Consider the following 24,227-nt stretch of genomic DNA (forward strand, 5'->3'; position numbering starts at 1 on the left):
CACTATGAACATTTTTAAGACAAAGCATAAACCTTTGCACAATATATAAAATGCATGTTCTTTATGACTGATAATATTAAATTCCTAAGGGTAAATTGTGTGAGGAGAGGAGAAGGACTACATAATTTCAACCTTTTTCTAAATCCTTTCAATCGTGTTTTTTTTAATTTCTACATGGCAAAAGCTACTCTGATATTACCTTTTGAAATAAAATTATTAATGAGTTCTTCCGTATTTAAATTCTCGACACAATGTTTGGTGAACATACAGTTATCGCGATTTGATTTAAAGCGTTTTCTAAGTATAGTTGGTTGAAGATGACATTTTAAACGTCTTAAATCAAAAGAATGATTTGTATTCAAACAAGACAATGCACGTCTCGGACGTGTAAAAGAACGCAAATTGTACATTCAAATACGAGATCTCGAGATTGTTTTGCAAAAAACATTTTGTACTTTTGCACTACATCCTTCAAGCAATGCAGTGCCATTTGTCATTCAAGCCTGCCACAAAGGAAGCCCTAACTAAATATCACTTTTTTGTAAATTTAAATTTTCTTAAAAATTATAATCCTTTTAGCCTTCGACAAGGTATGAAATTCTATACTTTGGATATTTATAAGTATGAAACACTCTATACTATCCAAGGTCGGTTTCGCCGATCTTGTAAATAAATGGTGTAACTTAGCTAATAGCAATATTCAGTTTGCGGATTTAGAGTAGCTACTAATTAGAAAGTATCGATATGTGTAGAAATTGTAAATCAAGTCCCTTCTTAGCAAAAGCTGAAACAATCAAAATTATCATCTTCTTTTTTAATTATTTTCAATAATAATATCGATCGAAAAGTAACTGTGTGTGTGTTTACTCCGACCACTTTAATAAATTCCAGCAGCACATATCCATATTAGTATCGTGAAGTGTAAGGATATGGATACGACTGTTATATATATATATATTTTTTTTATAATGTCGCGGTGACGGATGATGAATACGCGTTTATCAGCCGATTCGGATCTTACACGAGACTCTCAAGCGTAACACGAGATTATTCTCCCGTCTTCGGCTTCGCGTTCCTTGTTCCGCTCTCGTGGAACCAACACGTCTCGTACATGCATGAACGAAGGTATCGTACCACAAGTATATTTTCGCGCGGGGCTACCGTGCGCCGGGGATCTCCAACAAAGAACCTTTTTACCTTCATAGTCCTACGCTCCGACGATTGACGCGATTCGCCGTGAAGTCTGCTTATACCGTCGCAGCAACAATGACGACGGCCCGTTCGGCTTCATTTAGCGAGGAACAGAAAGTGACGAATTGTTACCGAGTTAACGAGATAGGTCGAGGATGAGAAGGTAGAGGAGGTATGTAACCGGCCGGTAAGAAAACGGGAAGCCGCTGCGGGAAGCCTCACCCTCTTCCTCCCTCCTTACCTTCCCACCGCCGTCTCTCCCGCCGTACTCCTTGCAGTCCTCGTTCGGCCTCGACCCGTACAAAAGTTCGTCGAGGTTGCCGCGCACGAGGCGGCCCGAGGACGCCCGGGGAAACCCGAACGCGAACTACGCTCACCCGCCGGCCGTAAACGCGGAGTAGTCACGAAGTGTTGCCGAAGTCGCGGCGTAAACGGCCGAAGTCGCGGCCACGGACCAAACAACCTTCCTCGCTCAGTTCCTCACGGTAAACCGGCTCGGTCGGTTCTTTCGATTCGTCTCTCCGCGTTCCTGTCTCTTTCTCTCTCTCTCTCTCTCTCTTCCACTGTCTATCTATCTATCTCTCTCTCTCTCTTTCGCGCTCACGGAGAGCGTTCTTGATCTCTCGTGCGCCTCTGATTCTACGACTAACGCAACGCCAGCGGCAGTGATACTCCGTTCACATCGGTGCGACGAGAGATCGTGCGCTTCCTGCACACCGCCGGATTCAAGTGCGATCGATAAGTTGGTTTTGACAAGCGCACGGACCCGGTGAACCAGCCAGCCACCCGCCCGCCATAGCTTCCCGTCGCACCGCGTCTCCGCATCGAGGATCGTGTTGGATCGCGTCCGTCTGTGGATTACTCGACGCCACCAGGAACCTCTCTCGCAAGGTAAGCCAAGCGGTGCGTTCTAGCCGTCGCACGCTATGACGCGCATGATGTATCATTTATCCTTGTTTACTGAATATTAAAGGATAAAATTATACGTCACTCGCACGATATAGATACGTGAGACGCAATGTGCTTCCACTTAATGGAGCGACAAATCCATGAGGTCGTATTAACCTCCAAATATGACGATCAACCGGTCCGAATTTTGGCTCTCTCTATAAAAGCGTTCCAGAAAGAAAAATTTATTATTATATTTATTATTTAATATATTTAACACACGGAGGTCGTCCCGATGTTTTAAAGTTGACATTCCGAAATTGGCTGATTAAGGCCCAGTTTCACTACTCACGGTTAATCGAAAATTAGAAAGAGAAAGATAAGGAATACGTTAAACCCCTCGGTTAAGAGTTAACCATGAATTGTGAAGCTGAGCCTAAAAAGCCGGTATTCATAGTCAATTCTTATATTCAAGGACAGTCTTAAGTTCAGTCTTGAAGTGCCACGAACCAATCAGAGGGCCGCATTAGTGTCCCAAGGCATTACTTAAGATAGATCTTGAAATAAGAACCGACCATAGCTATTTCTTATTTTAAGGTCTTGAATAATATCTTGAGATGCTAATGCAGCCCTCTGATTGGCTCATGACATTTTAAGACTGTACTTAAGCCAATCTACTTATGAGTACCGGCCTCTTTGTGGCATCGTAAGATTGTGCTCGAGACATTCTCAAATATAAGAATCGACTATGGATAACACCGACCTATCCAAGGCAGGGAGGCAGACGCCAAGAATGAAAGAAGATGACGGATATCTTGTGAAAATCGCGTACGCGAGAGTTTAGAAAGGCGTACTACGCCGACGACGGTCGGGGCGGACGAGTGAGCGTGTCTACGTTCCGGGAAGAGATCGTAAACGCCGCCGCCGCGCCGAGAGATCGTACGCAACGCAATTCTCGTCTTAAGCCGGCTACCGTGCTGCGCCCTCCGCGTCGCCGTCTGACCCAAATCCGCTCTTAATTCGTTCGTCCGTCTCGCCGAGAATCCCGGTTAGAGCACGATTGGTCCACGAGAAGTATAAATGCAATTGTAGTGCGGCGCGGCGCCTGGGGGTGTCTGGCGCCGTAGGCGTGCGGCGACAAAAGCGCAAACGACTACACAGCAAAAGCTGTAAACCCTCCCGTCTTATCTCCCTCTTTTTCTCGAATCTTTTTTTAATCGCGTGGCGACGTCTTCTCTCGTGGCCGAGCTACTTAGACAGGAATGTGGACAAGTTTTACGGCCAACTAATTGAGTAATTGATTACGTCGCCATGTGACGAATGAGATGTCTCTGAACGAACGATAATAATCATATTTTAATTTTGTGTTAATGTTATGTGTGGTACGACCATTTTTTTCTAATCCTGTTGAATATAGCTATAAGGATAGGATAGAGAGATTCGAGAACCTCTTTGTCTTGCAGCCAATTAACAACGTTTGAAAAATTTATCATACGACAAAAACGACATTTTTCCTTTTATTGTAATTTTACGTATTGTTTAAACACAATTTGTATATAAGTGTATATAATAAAGTTTTTATTATTATTAAGTGTAATATTAGACTTACGCGTACACAATACAGAACATTAGTGTGCTCTTTTTAAATGAATTTTTGTACAGTTTATTTTTTCTTTTTCTCTCCAATGTGAAAAAAATAAACCGTGCAAGAAGTTCAGCTAAAAAGAACAGACTATTCTAGCGTTTCTTGCACTTTTTACACTCATTATCTTCGCTTTCTCTCTCTCTCTTCAACGCTCGAATGTACGTTTATCTTATTTTAAATGCAAAAATTTTTTAAAATTTCGAGTAATACAGACTTAATGTTGCAGCAATTTTGTTTGCACATTCTTTAATATTGCAATAACATTGCAATGTTGCTGAAATGTTCTATACAATATGAGCACATTCAAGATCGTTTTAAGTTGATCCAGATAGCGATCACGCGATCTACTTTTTCTTCTAAAACAACTGGAAAAGTAGAAATTTTTATCATTGATGGTAATGCAAAAATGTTTACATTTCCGTTGAAAAAAAAAATTCAATCGCTAACCAGGATTAAATTTAAGACAATTACTATCTAGGTAGTAATCACTTAACTTTTTCTTCAGCGCCTAAATGTAAAAAGCTTCTCCATTATCTTCAATGATAAAATTTTTCACTTTTCACGTTTCCACCTTAGAAAAAAGTTACATTCAACATTAATGATTACAGCAACGAATGATTTGGACCCATAGTGAAAATTTTTAATGGTTTTATACTATAAAATTCTGAGAATTGTAGATTACAAACTTTGAACTTTCCTCTATCAAACACTGTAAGATGGAAATTTGCATTCTATATTTCAAATAGTACTTTAGAACTTCCAATTAAGTGTAATTTTCACAGCATTAATTAAAGAATTAAAACAAGAACTGTGCTTAATTTTCCAAATTTTGAAAAAGTGGAGCCAGCCAGCTTCACAGAGGTATACCTGGCTATACTAATAGTTTTCCAAATATTCGAAAAACAAATACGTCGTATTTTAATTTAACGAAATTACGATTAACTCGGAAGCAACTTCATTATTTGACCGGAGTATCGATCATGTAACTTTTTTTTTAAAGCGAAAACGAAGAATAGAAAAATGAAAATTTTTATGTATATACACACAAAATTTTAAAACATAATTAAATACAAAATATTCTCCAGGAGTTCTATATTCTTAAAAAATATCACATATAAAAATGTATGAAAATACTATAATATTATTTATTATGTATATTACAAGTTTTTCTAGTATTTCGTATGTGATATTTTTCAAGAATAAAACTTCTGCTATAAAAGATACAGGTACAATAAACTTAGAAGCATGACGCTCGATTTTCGGTCTCGGAATACAACGGGAATCGCGGTTGCGACAACGCGGACCCGATTGCGAAACAATTCAAGTGAAGCAAACCCGGCTAACCGATTCGGCAATCCTTTTGATTATTACCCGCATAGATGCGAAATTGCTTAGAAAGAAAAGGAGAAAATTTTTTGCTCGACCGAAGTAAACGTGCGCTAAATAACGTTGACACAAACCGCGGCTGCACGTACGAGGGTCTCTTTGTTGACTCGACGCCGTGGATCCGGTATATGAGATACCAACGCAGATGTTATTACGTGGCTAATAATTAACGATGCAGATTGGACGGATGGTCTCCTTGTGCGTTGCTTTGCTTGCGTGCGATGTCGTGCGAACGTGTTTCCATTAGCACAACCGGCGCTCAAGTGTTTCGCGTGTTATTTTGGCGTGTTACATAATAGACTCCATTAAAGCAGAGTTGATTTATAACGGCGCGGTTTGCGAAATAATTCCGCAAACCGCGACACGCGAGCTTACCAATATTCTACCGCGCGACGTTTCTCATCGTGAAAAACGTCATGCGCATCATGCCGAGAATCTACATAGTATAATTAAATCTAATCAGAATGACAGCAGAGACTTTTTTTAGACCATAGGTATTCAAATAACAAACATCCGAAGATATGGTAAAATATTTTAAACAATCTTTAAATGTTTAAAATGTATTTTAGATATGCTTTGGATGTCACTCTTGTGTGTTGTATTTCTCATCGCCAAGAACGTCAATGTATGCCGAAAGTCTATATACATATGTATATAGGATAATTAGGTCTAATCAGAATGACAGCACAGATTTTAGTACAACGAAGGTATCCAAAAATTCTTTAAAACAATCGTATTTAATTCTGAATTTTTTTTTATAATAAATTTGTCAACTGATAAATTGTTGCTTGTTTATACCGAATATTAACACCTTACTTTTGTTGTTTCTTTAAAACAATCTTTAAATATTTTAAGATGTACTTTAGACGTCTTTTGGATTCTTGCGTTTTTTTCATCGCGAAAAACATACCGAGAGTCCAAAGGTGTGTATGATAATTATAAATCTATACAGAATGACAGAGCTGACTTTTTTTTAAACGTAGACGTTCGAATAACGAATATCGTAAAAAATATCGTAAAATCTTTTAAATAATATTGAAATTTTTAAGATGTATTTTATAGACATCTTTTAGGCTTTTGATCAAATCACATATTGATGCAATCAATTTCAACTGGATTAAAATAAACGTATACTACGGATATATTATTCCGTAAATGATCAGATGGAGATAAGACTTTCTATATTTTTTCTTATTAATTGTGTTTACATCTTCGTTTGATCTAAGAATTTGATGTTTTCACCTGAATATTATTCATCATTTTCTCGCTGCATTGATAGAAAGAAATAGCCCGAGGACACTTCAGATATTTAATAACCTGTCTATCTTGTATGAGATAAATATCTTGGCGTGTCTATCGTCAAGTTAATATTTACATGACGATGACGAATATCGTGCGGTCTTTCCCCGTAATCTAACTCTGAAAAAAAAAAAAAAGGAATATTATTACGACATTTATGACACAAGCGTCGATGACTCGTTCGGTTTCCGCAGCAATTCTCGAATTATCTCCCTCGATTCCCCTGAAATTCATCGTGATGATTTTGACCGCAGAATCTTTCAATCTGACTGCACGTTGTGGCGTGGAGTTTATCGATCAGCCGGTGAAAGTGACGCTTCTTAGTATTTGATACAAATTTAGAAAGCCGACGATGGCATCCGCGTCTCTCTCTCTTTCTCAATGCAAATGATACTTCTCATGGCTGTTTTACATTAAAAATTAGAGCTTTATGAATATATTCCGGATATATGTGAAAGTCTTTCGCATATATATATCAAAGAATATTAGAGTAATGTTTGTTTCTATTAATATATATAGATTAACTTTACTTACTTTTTACGACTTACTTAATTTACTTCTCTTATATCTTTTTTATTATAGTTAAAACCAATGGTGCTATCCGCGTCTCAATACAAATTGGTACTTGTTCACTTTAAAATTTACAATTTTATGGGTATATTCTGAATATATGTTAAAGTCTTTTATATCAAAAATATATTAGAAATAAGAAATAAGTAAATTAAGTTATTAGAGTATAATGTTCATTTCTATCGATAGATTAATTTTAATTACTTTTTACGATTTACTTAATTTACTTATTTCTAGTTTTAAAAGTTAGAAAAAGATAAAGAGAATAAATTAACCAAGTTAAAGTTAATCTACATTATATATAAATATACATATAGTACATATACATATAGTATTAGCGTATAGAATACAACATCACAGAGCCAACTTTGCGTTATATACGTATATATAATCTATAATTTCTTTTTCTACAAAAAACTTGGTTATAGCTATATTCGACGATCATCCTGTAGCTGTGTCGTCAAGAACGAATCCCAGGTTTTTATCTAGCACCGTAATAGACCCGACTTGCTGCTCTACATGCGGAACACAGGTGGAGGAAACGCGTCGCTTCCCGTTCTTTATATCCCAACACCGGAAATCCCAACAATCGTAATGCGCGAGTAGATAGAGACAGGAGAGGATGACCGTCAGTAGAAATCGATGATTCGCTTTAACTGCTTATTTGTCCGCTTTTGATAGTCACGGAGGAAGTTGGCTGTCGCGCTTTCACGACCATTGTACTATACTTTCGTCGGCATTGATAATCCTTCAAAGCTGAGACGCCTCCATTTAATATTATTCGAGGAGACCGTAGAGGAGGTCGATGCACGAGGATGACCGTGCAGGGACGTTCGCAAAATATATTGAAAAGGCGATTAATTAAACGTGCGGCAGTACGTAGACACTGACTCGCCGGTTCCTGGACGGCAAAAGCGCTAATAGACTTAATGTACTTGGCAATTATTTCTTCTTATCGTAGTCTCGAGCAGTACAGCCGTATATCCGCACGATATACGGTCACATTGTAAACGAAGTCCTTGCACTCGAACATGAGTAACGATTCACTTTTTCATATTCTGTTACGAGAATTTGAATTCATTTAATGTGTTAATTCAGCTGTTTTAGTCTAGATCTACAATGGATGTTTTAATAAGCCCCCCTTAAACCGTAAGAAATTGACCAATTACAGCCGAATGTGAGAAAAATAATTGACTATGATTTGATCATTTTTTTATAGCTTAAAAATCTATTGTAGATCCGGGCTTATACATAGAAAAATACATACTAAGGTCTCTTTGTTCTGTAAAAATTAATTTTTTGAAGCTCTTAATATATTAACTGAACATTGCAATAGCCAAATGTGCGCTCGCTGTAAGATAAGAGATGTTACATAGAAGACCTGTTTCTCGCTAGCATCTCGTTGGTGATTTAATTCTATATAGCAAAAGATAAAATCACCAATGTTAATGAGACAAAATAAACCTCCTATATAGTACCTCTCGCATTCTACAGTAGGCGGCACTCATTTGATTATTATATTTTTAGTCCATTTCACATACTTCTATTTTTTATATTATATAAACTCAAAATATTATTGTCGATATTATCACATAATAAATTTGAATAGATTGTCACACCCAAAATTGTGAAAATTGTGTATCACACAACTTGGTGAAAATAAAAAAAAATGAGCGAATTTATTAAAATAAAATTTATAATTTCTTATTGTTTAATAATGTCTAATAAATTTGCTCTTAATTTTTGTAATTTTTACCAAGATATGTGACACACAATCGAATAGCAAGGTTAAAGAGCACTCTATTGTAAACAAAAGTTTCATTCACGTACTTCTTTATTAATTAACGAAATTGATGCTCTCTAATGCTTGTGGGTACAGGCAGACTTTAATTAAAATTAAAGTATTTAAATATAGATCACTCAAGTATAGATTAGGCGATAGATATCAGCTGGCATATCAAATTATACCTCATTATAATTACTCGTTCACATTTGCATTTGCCATTTTCTCTCAGTTTAGAAAACCGGTTCATCGTGGCCGAAGTATGCAGGCAAGCGACGAAACGTGAGCTCGCGCTTGTCTGTCTACTTTCTTGTTATCGCCGATTTGAGCCGTTCTCGACAACAGCAAGCAATGGATGCCGCGAAAGATGATGAAGGTACGCATCACGACTAACTTTCTCTGCGTCGGTGGTGCACTATCAAGTAGATTTCCATCTAGCACACCTGTGCGTATTAATTCTTGAATAATGACGCGAATCTAAACCCTGTGATTACAACGGAATTCTCGAAAAATAGTCGAAGCTGTTCATTTAATATCACGCACAATACGTCAACATGCATGATTACGTACATGAAAGAATTTTATTTCTTCGAAAAATTATAAAAGTGCAACGTACAGTTATATGCACATTTTGGAAAAATTTTGGTTGAAAATTAACGAACCAGAAGATTCGGAATTATTCAGATTATTCTGGTTATTTCAATTAAAATTATAATAGATTTATAATAGAAAATTGTGATTTGTTCCATTTAATGCGACCAGACTTTTTTCAGTATAGATACAGGCTGCATTTCATTTGCACTCACGGCGCTTGTAAACATCATTCAAGTAAAATGTATAGCTGCTACCTACATTTACACGCGCGTGCATATACACGGAAAGAACGGTTTGCTGAAGTATGTAAATATTTAGTTATACATAGATGAAAATATACTACTATCAAAATAATTATATAAGATACTGAATAGGTGCTAGAATGTTAAAACTTTTTGCAGCATTGTCATCAACGATTAAACGTGTTATATAATTATTTTGATAGTTCAACAAAATGATTTTCAGATCTCCATCTGATAGTTAAATTTCTAGATATTTCAACAAAACCATTTTTTCGTGTACACACTTGGTATTCTTCTTCACTGTGACAAGATAATATCATTGGAGATGTTGCGACCTGTCCAATTGACCTCTGCTAAACTCAAGTTTAGTCGGCTGTTCTGTAAGACTTTTTGGCAGCCTTAATAAAGCATAAGGCTGTTACTACATAATGAGTGACATAACGAGCTAAAAAACAGCTGGTAAAGAGATTAATCTTAATAAGATGTAATTAAAGTAAAAGTAAATGTTAAGGTTGTCTTACCTTTTCTTTTTTTTAGTAGTCGAGTATCCGTTAGAGCGAATAAGATATTAGAGTAATTCATAGGTATAAATTATTCTAATGTTCTTTACTAAGTAACGGAAACTTTAATGAAAATTACGTCCGTCCGGGTAACGCGTGATTTACAGAATTTCACTCTTTCTTGCCGTCAACGTATCATTACTCCGTGAGCTTTCTTGCGCGCGGGTCACGCACGCGGTTTAATCATCACAATGATAAATCGTGGAGCTTGGCAAAATGAAAGAGTGAAATCTCGAGATCGTACGTCCATCTCCATCGAAAAACCATACGATCGTTCGTTTGTTTTTCGTAAAATGGCGTGTAAAAACCTTTTCTAAGGTTAATTTCAGCGGGATAAATATTACGATTAGGACACTTCACACGAAGTCGCGCATGAAAGTTATTTTTGAGGTAACGCGTACGAACAATGAGCCGAGATTAAACTTGGGAATCCTTACTAAAGTGAACTCTACGCGATACGCCTCCGCGGCGTTGCTTAAGAGCTTTCCCCTCGTTTTTGTGAAAATGACCCCCTTCTCACAGGTGACTATTCACTCTCCTGTGAGGAAATTCTCAATGAGATAAAAGAAACGTTCACACGCGGTCTCGCTGTCTCTCTTTCTCTCGCAACATTTTCTCTCCCTTTCTGACCTCTATAACATGGGATCTTAATTTCAAATACATTATACATCGACGATTATTGTAGAATAGAATAGCTCTTGACATTCAATATATTGTTATTTTAATAACTCTTAAATCTCATTATTTATTTATATAATTATATTATGTTTGGATATATTGCGATAAAGAAATGAAGAGTATTAATTTTCACTTTTCACTCGCGGTATCCATGACGTATAATTTTTCCCGCATCGAACATGGAGAAACCTTTGCCTTCGGCACTTTGTTCAACAGGGAAGATGATACCCAGCGTGGGTGTAGACATGGCTAAATCCGTTGTTCGTATCGGTTGTACAAGTTTAATGCACATTACATAAGCAGATCAAAAACAGAGACAGAGAAACATTCAGAAACTGCATTCTTGCGATAATACATCCTATTCAAACTTCTCAATTTATTATTACGCGAAGATTGGTAAAATCTTTTTTATTTAATTACAGAATAGTTTGTTGATTTACTCGAGTCAGAGAAATCGATATAAAAGAATGTAGAAATTGATGACTTTTAAATTCTTTCCAATGTATAAAATATCAGAATAGGATATCAGATAAGTCACATTTTTGTTTTGTGACGTAAGGATTGTCTCGTGCCATGCAGCTACTCTGGCAACAAAATCACTTAAAACAACATTCTAAAGACACTCTAGAATCTCTCAGTCGTCCTTTACATATATATTTACTCATAAGAAACTACTGCAATTTTGTAGTGGCCCATTTTTGTCGGTGGATAAACATAGAAATTAATAGATACATGAAAAGAACGATTTTGCTGAAGTACCTAAAATTTAATTAAATACGGATCTGAAAATAATTATGCTGAATCATTAGAATAATTATTTAAATCGCTTAAACTTGCTGAAATGTCAAAACTTTTTACAGCATTGCTACGTAATTAAGTTAGATGATTCAATGAAAAATTATTTTCAAATTTGTAACTATTAAATTTTTAGATACTTCAGCAAAATCGTTCTTTCCACGTGTACGTATATAGAAATTGCATTTTTAAAGATAACGAGAATAACTTTGATCCAACGACACTAAAATAAACGCGCGTGTAACTGTCATTGAAAATTATGTACAACGTGATACGTATATTATCACAGGCGAATTAACAAGCGTTATCATAGAAATTGCATTTTCAAAGATAACGAGAATAACTTTGATCCAACGACACTAAAATAAACGCGCGTGTCATTGAAAATTATGTACAACGTGATACGTATATTATCACAGGCGAATTAACAAGCGTTATCCGTTGATTGGTTTGCTCATGTACATACATGCACGCAAACGATAGTTATTTGTTCATTTCGTATCTACGTCCCGGTCACGTCCGATGTTGATAAAAGCGTGCCGAGTAGGTGCGACACCTGTTACGCGTAGATACGATAATTATAGTCATCGGCCTGTCGTCTGTTATTACGCACGTAGGAATCCGGGTACTTTGAGAATGTAGCGAGAGAGCCGTCGAACGACAGCTGCGAGCGCGTCTCGTCCGTTTTATTGACCGCGAGAATCCTAAAGTAACATCCACACTTTCCACTCGGTATTATGTCTTCAACTATTAACCCTTAAACGGTCAAGAGAAACATCTCTCAGCTCGAGTTAATATCAATCATAATTTAATTATCTCCCGACTGCTTTCTAAATGTTGTATCTAAAAAGTGACCGGAGATATTTACAACAAAACGAAAGCGTCGACAGAGAAACGATTTTGTGGAACTATGTACTTCGCAATAATTAGCTTCTCTCGCGCCATTTTCGTCAGTACTATTATCTGTAAATTCGTCAAAATGGTATATTATTAATATAACAGTATCGTCTTCTAGCTATTTATACAATATGCGCTGCGTGTGAATTGTGCCTTGTCAGTTTATAGAATAGCGGTTCTCAAACTGGTTCGTACAGTCATGAGACTTTACGAAGTGACGGAACAAAAAACAAGCACGTTACTGACCGGAATAAATCATGGCAGAAATGAAGGCTTACTCTCCAAACCGCGTACAGCTGTCAGGAAAAACACATGCAGTATGTGCGTACAAATTTATGCGTGAGGCTGCGGCGCAAGATCTCGTCCGCGTGTGAAAAGGAACCCCGCGATTAACGAAGTCTAAGGATCGTTGCTGCTTTGAAAAGAGATAGCGCAAGGTGAAACGGTGAAATAATCCCGGCGGCGAAATATCGTACAGGATCTCTCCGCACTGTGTGTCGTATATGCTTTTAACAAATTTACGGGCTTCGTCTGAAAAATTAATCGCGGGGGGATGGGACACTTCGTATAGACGGAGATAACTTTTCCGCGCGCGCGGCGGAATGCACGAAGGACTGCTGCTCGTCCCCGATAATAGGTGCGTTCGCAATCACGCGACATACGCACGCGAGACCTCTTCTCTATTTTGCTCCTACGCCAACTAAGTATCTCCGTGCATAAATCAAACCTCGCGGGGCCGCGTGGTATGGCACACAGGTAGATTGAACCACATTCCGGCGGATGCACTTACGCCGACCCGACGTAACCTTTGTCTCGGGAAAAAAATAAATACCGTGACTATTAGGCGCGAGAGGTGACGCGCAGGAGAGCGAGAGAGTGCAGGCGCGGAATACTTGGACGGCTAGGCCGTAATTTAAATTTAATCTACCAGCGATTAAAGTCTCATTAGGCGATCGGATCAACGATTGGGTACTCGCCAACTGCTCGCTCGATTTAAACGCGTAATGCTTCGCCACCGTGCAATCTACGGATTGCGTTTCTACTGCGCCAGAGGGGGGCGAGCAGTCGATTCTTATTAAAATACCGAGATATCGACGGATCCTCTGTAGAGTCTACTTCGTTAGATCGTCCCCACAGACAAGATTCTCATATAATACAATGTTACAGTTATATGATCGCAAAATAAATGTGGACGGACTGGAAAAAATATATATTTATGTAAAAGTATTTTTTGGTTAGAGAAAAAGTTTGTTTATAAATTGCTATTACATAATGTTGTAATAGTTTTTAATAAAATGGAAAAACATTTATAAGGCAATTTTGCAGATAAAAAAAATTCATTTGTTTATGACCGCAAAATATACATAGACAAGAAAATTTATAAAAAGCGCAGTGCAGATGTAAAAATTATTTATATTTACCGTTTTTCTCTGAGATATTATTTTTAGCAGTTTTCTTTTCACGAGACCTTCATTAGATCTCGCGGTTAACAATAGAAGTAAGCCGTTAAAACATTGTGTTGCTTGGAGCAAACGATTGTACACAGGTTTCACGGTACTCTTGAATCTTTAGAAGTTAGGCAGGGTCGCACAATACAATCCACGGAAGATTAAATCTTTTGGCAGCTGACAGTAGGCTTTGTGCTTATTTCCGACCGACCTGCTTTAGCTCGTCGAACGCGTCGTCGTCGTCTCTCGAGAGGCGTATATTTTCGCTCGTTCGAGGCCCTGAGGTATTTGAGTCTACGAGAGAGAGAGCCCTTTCTGCCCATTCAAAACATGTTTTTGCGAGAATAGCACAGCGCGTCTGATTAGTGTACGAGTTGGTGTGCGCGAGCGATGCAGAAAGAAAATCGTAAATTTTCTTATGTGTGACCATTGAGTTGTCAACATTACTTAATCACGTGTATTTCCCTTCTTGGAAATATATGTACAGTGAATGTATATTTTTCCTGCATATCTCATTAAAAAATAATATAAATTAGATATCGTGTGGTAGATTTTCAAATGTCTACAAATTACTTCAATTTTAATTAAATAATACTCTACTAAATGAATAATTTTAATATTTTTTTTGACAGAAATTCTATTTGAAGAACCTACTATTTTAATAACAATTGAACTATTGTTAAGAAGAAAACTTTCGCTCTATTTTTTTTCTGAAAGCTATACTTTCTAGACTTGTTTTCTTTCCTGTCTCTCTCTCTCTCTCTCTCTCTCCTTCTAGCGTAATTACGGATTTCTTTCATTTTAAGTGCAGCCAGCAAAGTGCTGTATAAACGCAAAGGCGCGGTAAACAGAACCGATCTTTTTACAAGTTGCGATAAGTGTGTGCCAAATCTGAATACGTACCTCGTAACTTGGTTCGGATCGCCGAGCGCCGATAGCGAGAAGCCGGAGTAGTCGCAAAAATGTTGTCTGTTTAAAATTAATACTATTCGCAGACCGATAAATCCTCCCGATGCTTCGCGGAAACGCATGGAAAACGTTGAAAATGAGCCAGTAACCGAGCAAACGAGGACAGCTGAAACGAGCGATGCGGAACACACGATGCACCTATCGCGTAAGCGTAGTCCTCGCGCGCGTAACAATTATCGGCGATAGCCGTTCGTAAACTCGCGGACTCGACTTAACGCTCGCGGCTAAAGACAGCAAAGGCGTGCTCTCCGCTTTCTTCCGTTTCGATGTTCTCATTAACTTAATGGGCATCAGGAATACCTATTACACTTCTAAACCGCAAAATTAGATCCGTGACTTTATGGGTGGTGTCCATGATTTTTTTTATGATTCGCGATACATCTGCCTTTCGACGTGGAACTTGTGGACGGTATTTCAACATTTTTGCATTTCTTTGTGAGAAGTAATAATATTATTATGTATATATATATATATATATATATTTTCATAAAAGAGAGTTAATTTTTTTTCCTCGAAAGAGCGCTGCACCCGCCTCGAATTTGTACTCTTTCTAGGATTTCTTGCGCCTTCTTTTCCGCAACGGAAAGAAGCTAACTTGTGCTAACGTTAACTAGATATACTTGTTCATTTTGCTAACGTGATCCAATTGAAGCGTGCACGGCCGTGGTTCTTTATGGCGCATCCGTCCTCCGCGCCAGTCTGTCATTGGCGCGTATACACCGCGCGAGGATGTCGTTGACCTCATCCTTAGGATCCTTAAGACGCAAAAACTCACACGCGAGATACCGTTGGCACGAGTCACCGACATAGATGCACCTGTTCCACGCCGCCGCTAGTGACGATGCAACGCAAGCAAGCGGCGGCAGCGAGCGCGCTCACTCGCTTCTTCTTCGCCTCCGCGTTCCGCGCGAGAGGACTCCACGCCGATATCGTGACGATGCCGTTTTAGTCCATCACTCTTCAGCTCGAATTACATGGCCAGTGGTAGTACCGCGTCGTTGCATGAAAAAGGAAGAAAGACGAGACGTCGCAATTAATAAAAGGAGTCTGCACTTTCCGAGTTCTTGTCTCAATTTTTACTTATTTACATTGCGCGCGATAAATTAGTTCTATACAAATTAACTAATTTCTTATTCCGCAAATGTGAATACACAACGAGTAGAAGGAATACATAAATGTCTTAAACGATCAAGCTATAGGATTTTATAAGTGCTTAAATAATTCGATGTAAATTTACATATTAAGTAGTGATTTAAATTGCGCCGAATTGATTTTCGGTCTTGACTATTGAATTGACTAGCATTTAATAATTTGATATTCCCATAAGCATGCATCTTAATAATACTTAATAACGTATTAAAATCTGTAAACAATTTTATATAATAAGAAATACATCATAATAAGAATATTAAATGTATTTCAAAAATATCTTCGTTTACTTTTTTTACAAGGCAGGCTACAGTTATTTTACTTCGGTCTTTTAAATTTTTAAGTAGGACAAGAAATTCAGAATTTATTAAAGTTAAATATGGTATATGAATCAATTTGTTAGAAAAGTAACTAGAGAGTAGCAACTACGAGTCGTAACGGATATCATAAAATAAAATAGATTTTCAGATTTTAGACCCGGTGAACCAACGATGAAAAAGTCGTCGTCGCGTCATATCGCGTTGCATCTCGTCTCGTCGCGGCGCGGTCGGCATTCCAGCGCGTCCTTCACCTCAGAGAGAGAGGAGTACTCGCGTTTTATTTTCATGCTTTCGGTTGGCGCTCGTGCAATTGCATAACGGTCACGCACATACACGCACAGTCCCACGTGCACGCACGAACGACGACATGCACGACGAGAGAGAGAGAGAGAGAGAGAGAGAGAGAGACGCGCGGCCGCGTGCAGGATCGCTGACTTTTCACGTTACACGTAAGTATATACGCACGTGAAATGCGTGTTACTCCCGTTGCGCTGCGTAAAAATGCGTTCGCAAAGTTGCGACGCGACGCGACGGTGCACACGATATGGAAGCCGGTGATTCGTTAAAACATGCATCGTCGTTTCTGATAGGCGAGAGCATTTTAACATCAACCGGGCCGCTTATTCATGCAATTTTACAGCTTTCGGCGCCGCGTGCTCACGCGGCCGTACGCGAATAACGGTATCTCGTAAAATTATTTTGCAAAGCCAGGTAGCATCGGGGATAGCCTCGGATTTAATCTTAATCCAGTGGATCTTATGGTATAATATAGGGCGAAGCATGTGTTGGAAATGAACAAGTATTCGTTAATCGCACTTGCCTGTAAAGCGCGTTGCTCCGCGGCGGGCGGCACACTTTTCACCTTCCAAAATTAGTTCAAGTTATAACGTATCGATATTCTTATTCTGTTAAAACTCATAATTTGTTAGTATATAACAAGGTAATTATATAATATTTTATAATAACTTAATAATATGCACACAGCATAGCAAGTAATCATGTATATTATTAGAAATAAGAACGATGCGTATAATCATCGACATTAATTATTTTGTTTATCGTCGGTCTATTCCGAAAGCGCAACCTCGAAACACGGAAGTGTTTACGGGTAAACTTGTCGCGATTACGGCTCGCTTCTTACAACGAGCGATGGCAAACGACAGAGCAATTATTCGTACACTCCCTAGCCAATCCGCGAACGACGGTTCCCATGCGCGTAATACGCGCGCTCATTATGAGGCGCATTTCCGCTCAAGCGTTAAGTAAGAAAACGCCCGGTAGACTCGCTCGCGCGTAAACAGCTGTCGCTCGGAATTGTACGCGCTTCGTGTTCGAAAGACCGCGGTACTTCTCAAGTGGATGTGGCCGCCGGTCGATTAACGGATTAATCGCTCGTCTCCGCGCTTTCATCGGCAGCTGACGTGCGCGCCCGATAAATACGACGACCCGTTAAGAACGCTAACGGGAATGTCGATATTTCGCGACGACTGACGGATCGCGATTTCGCATTGCGATTGACAGTCTCTCTCTCTCTCTCTCTCTCTCTCTCTCTCTCTCTCTCTCTCTCTCTCTATCTCTCTCTCTCTCTCTCTCTCTCTCTCTCTCTCTTCCCCTCGGCAAGTTGCTAATTTTCTTGCGAATTTTCTGTTGTACACCATTTTATTGTGTGGATATAATGAAAAACAAAGCAGAAATTAATAAAAAAAAAGTCAAATATTAATTTCTCATAACTTGAAACGTACAATACAATATAAATGTGTTCGATTTTACTTTCCGGTATATTATTCTTGAAATATATTCATCAAATGGCACAGGTCAGTTGAACGATTGAAGTTTATACCGGTGCAATATTACTGTTAGCTACGGTTACGCAATAGCGAGCTAGATTCTTCAGACATGATAAGTGTGTTACATAAGATTTCTAGTTCGATTGTAACGACATGATTTTTACAGTAATTCGCGCCTAGATTCCCATCGGCGTGAAACTCGAGATTTTCGCAATTCATTGGAGAAACCGTCAATCGAGTTATGTTTCTTTAATCTAGTTAAATCTTCCCGTATGTTGTTGCTTTATATGCAATAAAAATACGTGAAAATATGTTTTCTTATCCCAAGGGAAAAGACATGGCACACGAAGCTCAGTGCAATCGCGAGCTCCGCTTTTTCTCGTCGAGTCGACGCTGCGTAACGGAAAGTTGGTAACAGTCAGTAGTAATAAAGGAATAACGGAGCATTTCCGCAGTTTAAAACACGACTCGACGATTCTTCTTAGTATTAGCTTCAATCGAGTTCGGGCTCGGGTGTAATGCTCTCCTAGATGCATCATTGTTGTTGAAAACTACGTCTAAAAGTGCATGCACGTAATTTCGTTTTGTAATTCATTCGGTTATAACGGATAGCACGCATTTGCACGATACTGAATTAATGGAAACTTAACGTTGAATCGGTAGATTCAAAAATATACTTCATACACGTGATTATTACATATACGTATAATTACGACACAGGCAGTTACGTAATAGTAATTATTACAATATTAAGGAAGAGTTTAATATTAATGTTTCAATACGCCAGTATTAGGTAATTCTCATTTTTTGTTAATATATTATTAATTATTATTAATAGTATATTACAATAATATTACCTTCAATTTTAAGAGATTTTTACGTATTTTTGTAATCAGCTTCTATTTTTTCCTTAAAGGTTTTTTAAAAATTGTGAAATTAAAAAATTTCGCGAATAATAGGCATATTACTTAAATATAGATGTAATACATTTATTAATTAATAGCCACTCATTTTTATTATCTCGATCTCATACGTTGAAATTCTCACGGCGATTTAATATGTCGGCAACAAAATTAATCGTTAGACATAAACTCTACGCAACTTAGTACAGTGAGAGAATGCCGATGAAACGCTTTGCGCTTCCTCTCCCACGCCACACCCGGCCTCTTCGAAGCTTACTCGACGCACTTAAGACGCAGCCGGCTTAATTCGAACGTCGGTGCTTTACGAGGATGCGTAAACCTCAGACGGCGCAAGAAATCACAATCCCGTCAGGAATAACAGAATAACTCGGTGCCGTATTTTCGAGGCGTGGAAAATAAGAGAGTATGAGAGAGAGAGAGAGAGAGAGAGAGAGAGAGAGAGAGAAGCGATAGACGATGACGAACGATTCATCGGTGCAAAAACGATGATGACGAGGAGAACGCGAGCATGGCTTACGTAAAGCAAGCACCTGCCTCATTGTGAAGCGGTTTAGCGTAGTCGGCCATTCTCCTCGTACCCACGAGAGAACCTCCTTTGCTTACCTTCCTTTGCCCGTTTGCCCCCGCCGTTCATCTGAATACTTCGTTCCAGATATTCGATACTTCTCTCGCAGCTGATACCGTGGCGAAATATCATGCGGTTGCAACGCCGATCGAACGAACGGTGTATATATATATATGCTCGGACCAGAAATCGACGGTCGATTCGGTTAGGAATCACGCATCATCATCGTTGTGGAAAGTAGAAAGCGGCGCGCGTTCCTCCGTCCCTTCAAGGACGCGAAGGATCGTCCGCCACACCTCTTCTCGGCATTATTATTATTTAACAGAGTGGGCCGGGAAGGATCCTTGATAATATGGGAGACAGTCCAGAAAGGGCGAGGGATCGGTCTTGCCTCGACCTTAAGGTCAGCCCTACCAATGTCCCTCGGCTAGCTCTGGTTAAGCGAAATTGTCTCCTCCGTATAAATCATCGCAGATAAAATATATATTATTCAGAAAAACGACAAATCATTAAACCGGATTTATCTAATCTGGATTATTAACGCAATTCGACGTTAACGTTCCGTGTAAAATGTGATTCTGCGCTGCATTCGTGATTGTACACATAGGTACATTGCAACCTTTCGATTCTGTAATCATATATTTAAATCTCTTGGCTTTCGAAGATTAATGCAATGATTTTAATATTGAGATGTGTATACACACAAATATAAATTATCTTGAACTTAATATAAAATACATACCTATAATAATTTCAATATACGTGCATAAAGAATGTATATAAAATAAGATCTGTTCATTTCTTGTTGCAATAAATTTTTGCTATTCATTTTTTTAGTATATCAATATGTAACGTAGAATGTGTATATACTAAGGGGTTATACTACCTTGGCGCTGAAAAATGAATCGTTTTTTGGGAATTTTTTTCTCGGTTACTAACGAATGGATTTAAATGAAATTTTGAGGTATGATTAAACATATATTGAAGTACACGCACAAATTTTTTTGTCAATTTATTTTACAAAATGGCGCCGTGGCACTATCATAGTCAAAATTGTGTTTTTTTCGTAACGGCAAACGGCGTTGTCTGTTTTAGCACTTCTATGGCACCTAGAACAAAAATCCAAAATTTTTCTTAAAATATGTTACTTCTACTTTGGAAGTACACATGATTTTGTTGTTTTATTGAAAATTCGCAAATTGGCATCAATTTTAATGTATGTTATCGTTTTTTGGGGTAAAAATCGACCTTAAATTGTTTATAAAAAACGTAATTTTTTAGTAATCGAAAAAACCATATGTACTTCCAAAGATAATATATCTGAGAAGCTACAGTTAAAATTTCAAGTAAATCCATTGAAAATTGGCAGAGTTCCAGGCAACGCCAGTTTGAAAAACATAGTTTCGAGAAAAACGCGTTTAAAGTTTTATGATGCATTTACGACATGAAATATTCAATATATCCTTGAAAATTTTTTTACCTTTACTCAGCTGTCCCAGCACCATATAACTGTCCTTCTACGTGTTCATAATGTTGTTCACAATATCATCGTACGCTTTTTGGTACACTGGATTTGGGAGACACATAAACGCGCAAAATTTATTTTTACTTATTATTTATTTATTTATTTTACAAAAACAGGCTAAAAAATTATTTTCAGTCGCTTTTCACCCAAAGTTGCTTTTGGATATTATTCTTGGATAGTTTATACATCGTTTAAGCGAAAAAAAAAAAAAATCGAAAAAAATTTTTTTCCAAGGTAGTATAAAAGAAGTTTTAACGTATTAAATATAAATAAGATGCTCAATGAGTCCCCGTGGTTATTGATTCATAAATAATATATTTATGAGACAGTAATATATCATTTGCAAACAATTGGAATGTATGCTATCAACGAAGTTAACTATGTAAAGTACAAACTCAAAAATCCAATTTGTACTTGACTTCCATAATTGATTGTGAAGAGAATTCAAATCCAGCGTCGAAATGTTTGCAGTTAACCTTTAAGTGAGTAGGTGACTACAGCATTCTATGCATAGTTATCTTAAAAATCTTGTTCTGGAAAAGGAACATAAAGTTTATTATTTATACATTCCTCTATCTCATAAGAATATAAATATAGTTTAAATTTAACTACATACTATTAAACACATAAAAATGTATCTATAAAAATAAAATTTAGTTCTGAGCACCTTCCACTTACTTAAAAATTAACTTGGGAAGTACATTGCAATTATTTGTGAATTATATCTTATCGTATATCTCATAAATCAATTATTTACACATGAACAAAGGTTCATCAGGCATCTTACTGTTATACTTGACTTATTCTTAGAGATACAAAATTATTTTTATTTCAACATATTAAATAATTTTTCAATTTTCAAATATAAATGCAACAAGAATGCTATATATATATAGATATATATATATATACATAATTACATACAATCAAACATGATAACAGAAAGCAGCATTTATCTCAAGTGTCTGGTAATTTACGAGACTGCGACGTTTAAAGAATGTCGATATCGCAACAATCATAAATATTCATTACGCGATGTGAAACGTTGAAATAAAAAAGGACAGTGCATAAAGGAGATTTGAATCAGCAACGGCAAGAGAGGAAGAGTTTCGACAGCGTTAAAAAGCGCTGCTCAAAATTTCTCTCGCGATCGTTAAGGCCGCGCAACGTCTGGGTATTGCGGTGCGCGTATATGAATCTTAATCGAGCAAGATCGCTGTCTGAAGGCGGATAATGATACCGTGTTGCTGCTTCGACGGTACGCAATTTCCCGCGTTTGAACAAGCTTTATTATCCGACCGTCTCTCATTGCGCGGACTCGGCAATCGCGTCTCTCTTTGATTAAACGAAGGGAAGCGGCTTCGACGTGACGACCAGCGAGTGCACGAAGGACGAATACCGTGGGCACCTTTTTCACCGTGCGCATCGTTCCGCGACGACCGCGTCCTACGATTGTATTCGATTCGCAACGGTGTTAATCGAGAGAATCGTCGAAGGCACGCCGCAATCACCGCAGCAGCCGCAACTCGTCGACAGTGTATATATATCTATACGCGACGGCGGACCGGGGGCATCTAGGAAAAACTTTCCCGAAGGCCCAATTCCCACGATCCGCGTCTAGGCCTCTTACGCTTACACCTTCGGCGGCTGTACGTATAGATCGGCCGCCGCCGCGCCGCGCCGCTGCAGCTACCTATACGTGCATCCCGCGCACAATGCGCGCAAGGTGCGCACGTACGAGCGTATACGCTCGCTCCTTTGGAAAGCGACGGGAAAATGCAAACCTGGGTCGGTCGAACTCGGTCGCCGCTTCGCACAGTGACGTACGGTCGATGCGTCGCGTCGTCACGAGAGTGAGAGGTCGTGAGAGTTGAAGCTGCGCGGTGCATGTTGAACCGCGTGTATATAAATGTATGTGCCAGAAATGGAAATCGCAGCCTTGCGACTCCGAGAAACTGAAATTTTGATACCACCATCAGCTGTTTTCACCGATGTCGTCCAGTAACTTTCGAATAATGATTTAACTGTCATATTTCTTCTCTAATTCTAGATTTGAAAAAAATATAATCATTCCCTATATCTTATAGCTATGAAAACTGATCGTTTTACTTTGGCATTGTTTTTAGGTGAAAGAATTTATGACTATACGTCGGATTTTTTTATGTAAACGAAGAATGAAAATTGTACACAAAATATGCATAAATTTTATTTATAAGCAACAACTTATTTGTATACGGAAAAAACGATTTTGCTGAAGTATATACATTTGAAAATAATCTTGTTTTAACATTGAAATTGTGTAGAACGCTCAAAATAGCTGCCAGAATGTTTTTGCAGTATTGTTGTCATCAGCTTAGCATTGTACGTAATTATTTTGATGGACGAACAAAATTATTTTTAGGTCTGTATCTAGCTAAATTTTTAGATACTTCGACAAACCCGTTCTCTTTCCATGTATATATAAACCTTCACGTTCATAAAAATCTTTTACACTAATCGTGGAATCATTATCTGCTTTATTCTCAAAGGTATTTCTGTAAATTTAATTTTGGAATGAACTTCAGAAAATAATGATGTGTTAAACGCGTATGAAGCCATCATGGTATGATTTTGAAAGAGAGGAGAAACCAATCACCTCATTAGTAGTTTCGAGTGGTACATGTAACCACGTGGAATATCGCCAAAAGTGGTCGCATGACGCGATCTACCTGGTATCCCTGATCTATATTTGTAATGGAGAGAACGACCGATGGAATATGCGATCAATCGTATTCGCTGCCAAGTGCTGTCCGTGTCTTCGATTCTTCCTGCTTTAAATGACCCCGCGACTCTAAGTGCCAGCACGAAACTAACTGTTCAAGTGTTACTATTAATTCCGCTATTATTAGACAAATTTAGTGATAGTGAATTTATTGATGATAAATTTATAAAAATGAAAAATTTTTCTTAGAGTTAGAAGTGTAAATATTAATAACATTTTTAACGCTCGCATTTATATTGCAACAACACTAAC

At 38.0% G+C, this 24,227-nt stretch overlaps 1 protein-coding gene across 2 annotated transcripts in view; it reads left to right on the plus strand.

Moving 5' to 3' along the window:
- Window positions 1–1,776: 1,776 nt before the first annotated feature.
- The window catches only part of smash (smallish), a 68,006-nt gene continuing 45,555 nt past the window's right edge, over window positions 1,777–24,227 (plus strand). For both annotated transcript variants that reach the window (XM_018546070.1, XM_018546073.1), the window contains exon 1: window positions 1,777–2,082. The gene's annotated coding sequence lies outside the window, so the exon portion shown is untranslated. The remainder of the gene's footprint in view (window positions 2,083–24,227) is intronic.

This window comes from Cyphomyrmex costatus, unplaced genomic scaffold (assembly GCF_001594065.2).
Source record: "Cyphomyrmex costatus isolate MS0001 unplaced genomic scaffold, Ccosl1.0 scaffold51, whole genome shotgun sequence".
Lineage (NCBI taxonomy): Eukaryota > Metazoa > Arthropoda > Insecta > Hymenoptera > Formicidae > Cyphomyrmex > Cyphomyrmex costatus.